Source organism: Phocoena phocoena, chromosome 9, assembly GCF_963924675.1.
Source record: "Phocoena phocoena chromosome 9, mPhoPho1.1, whole genome shotgun sequence".
Classification (NCBI taxonomy): Eukaryota; Metazoa; Chordata; class Mammalia; order Artiodactyla; family Phocoenidae; genus Phocoena; species Phocoena phocoena.
The window spans coordinates 46,253,226-46,256,349 of NC_089227.1; positions in this window are offsets into that span (position 1 = coordinate 46,253,226).

Genomic DNA, 3,124 nt, shown 5'->3' on the forward strand with positions numbered 1-3,124 from the left:
CATCCAGAAGTGCTGAAGCAACCTAAACTTGAACTGTTTACTAAATTCTAGAGCAGAGAACCCAAGATGGGACACTTAAAAAATGTTTATTTCATTACCTCCTTGGATTTATTTTTTTTTTTGTAACACAAAAAATAAATGTTTTGATCTAATATTGGTTTGGTTCAGAAGTCTTGATCTTTTGACTCTCGTCATTAATTTTCTCATACTATTTGTGATTTTTCCAGAGCTTTATTATAGACAGAAAAATTTCCTATTAATGAATTTTTTTTTTTAATGTTAACTGAGGCTCCGGGAGGTTAAATGATTTGAGGCCAGAATTCATCTGATTCCAAATTCAGTACTTTTCTTAAACCACATAGACTAAATGTTGGTCTTATTTATAAGGTACTCCTTTTTAAGTTACATTTAACCTTAATTTCATCTGTATTTTGAAAGCTTAGGCATTTACTGACATTTCTAAGGTGACCCTTCAAAACCTGTGTTTTTAAAATATTAATCATTTTAAATTGCTGTAATTAGTTCCTGAGCCATTAATAATATTAGTAGTTGATAAAGTATTATTCTTAAAATCCAGAGTGGTTTGATCACACTTACAAGAATGATGTCTGTGTCAAAACTGGGTAAGTGGGCTCAAGATGCTTTGTTAACATGTGCATATTCTCAGATACTACAGAACAGATTCATTTAGTACAATTAAGTTTCTGCACAGTGATTACTGTTTCTACATCTACTTTTGTGAAGGGGGAGATTTAATTTGATTGGTAAAGGATTCTTATAAGACTTAGAATGGGGCTAATATATACAGTTTTAATTTGGAATATTTTCAAACTTGAATGTGTTACTTATTTAGAAGTAGAATCATTGGTACTGTGGAGTAATTTAAAATCTAAAAGTTATGTAACATGATGTAGTATTGACACCAAAATAGGAGTTGGGCACCTGAAATATAATTTAAGGTATGCCTCGAAATGATTTTGAACATAAATAGGTTTTCTCCTACTAAGACAAACATGAATCTGCCTTGCCTACCAGGCAGAACTACTGTATGATCAGTTGGAATAAAAAATAAGAACTTTGGAAATTATAAAAAAAACTTATTGTTTTAATCATATAATGAAGCACAGGCAGCCATACTAATGTAGCATTTGAAGAAATATTCTGATGTATATTTTCTCAGTATTCTGGTAAGTGGTTTACAAGGACACTGTTAGACCCCATACCACCTTGACAATGTCAGATTAGTACCCAGAGGTATGGCCACTTCATATACCTTGAATTTAAATTGGTGAGGTACCATTCTGAAACCTCACAGGAATTGGGCAGAGGTTTTAATGGGTTACCTCTAGTTTTTCAGTGTTTTGTCCTTAATAAGTTTTCAAAATTTAGTTTAGGTGGCTTTCTCTGTTAAGCATTGAATACCTGAAAATTGGTAGTTGGCATCAGGATGATGAAACACATCATTGGTAGGAAGTTAGGCTAGCCAGGCAGCTGAAGAAAATTATTTTTATGGGATTTTGCAGTTAGTAGATATTCTTCAACTTTTGATCTTCACAGTGAACCTGTGAAGCAGGCAGGAAGGGCCTGTCTATTGTAGACATCTCATGAAATAGAAAACTGGGTCTCACAGAAAATAAGAAATGAAAGGGTCCAAGGTTGCATAGCCAACAGTTGTCAGATGTGGATTAGAACCCAGGTTTTTTCCTTTGTAATTTTCCATAATCACTTAATTCCATTTAAATCATTTTGAATTCAAATTGTAGATGTAATAATGGTCAGTATTTTTCATCAGGCCTTAGATTAAAATTGTTGCCATTGGATGCCATGTCCCTTCATACTGTTCCCACTAAATATTTAATTTAGATAACTATGATAATGAGCCAACTCTCTTTTGAAAGATTGTGTAGTGTACTAATAATGCTTTTTTTGTGGCATGTCAAGATCTGCCCTGTATTTTTTTAAAGATATCCATCTTTTTTCTCCCACACTTAACCTTAAATTGAAAGAAGGAACATCTGCCACCCCTTGGCAGTGAGCTAATAATTTGCACTATTCTCAATCCACCCAAATATATGACATTGAAGAGTTGGACTAGAGTTTTCTAGCTACCTTAATGGCTCCTGTTTTACTCCACTTTTAAATCTTGGTACGGGTCCAGTCTCTGCCCTAGGTCCACTTCTTGCTCTATCCATATACTTTCTTAGTAATCTTGTCTGGTCTCAGTTGCTTAAAACAAACAAACTCTGATTTGATTCTCTATTCTCAGTCTTGGCCTCTCCCTGAAACCCCAAACTCATAATCAGCTAACAACTCCATCACCTCTCCAGTGTCTAATGAGTATCTTAAAGACAACTTGGTGAAAACAGAAACCTTGATAATCTTTCTCAAACCTGATCTTTTCTCTAGTCTGTTGCATCGCAGTGGGTACCCCTTTTCCCCAATGCTAAAGCCAGCACTGTTAGAACTGTTGTCGAATCCTCTCTTCTCCCGGGATTCAATCCCTTGACAAGCCCTGTCAACTCCATCCCCAAAGAATATCCCATGTATTTGATATTGTTGCCTGCTTACTCAACATCTATTTCCTCCTTCCTCTTTTCTAACAAATACTCATATTTCCCCCTCAGGTATCCATCCTTCATTCACATAGGCCATGTGACTCAAGGCAAGCCAACCCCATTCCCAGTTCATCTCCTATACAAATGAATGAATGAGGGATGGACAGGCTTAATAAGTGTGGGCCAATGAAACAATGGGTTAGAGTCAAATGGCAGAGGGGAATTCTGGCTCTTGAAATAGCACATAAAGTGAGGCTCTCCCTCTGGATATGAATAAGGGAGCACCTAGTCTCAATTGCTAGTGGCAGTCGTCTAACAACCATTCCAGTTTGAGGGTTAAAATGATTAGAAAATCTGGAAGAACATGGTTCTTTGATATCATTGAACCTACTCTAGCACTAGGCTTACTGAAAATAAGCTTATGAATTTCGTTATTTAAGACATCTTAGGTTGGGTATTTGGTTTCTTAGCATATCCAGAATCTGTCTACTTCCACTTACTAGTGTCTTAGTCTAAACCACCACCATCGTTGACTAGGATTTTCTGCAATGTTCACCTAACTGGTCTCT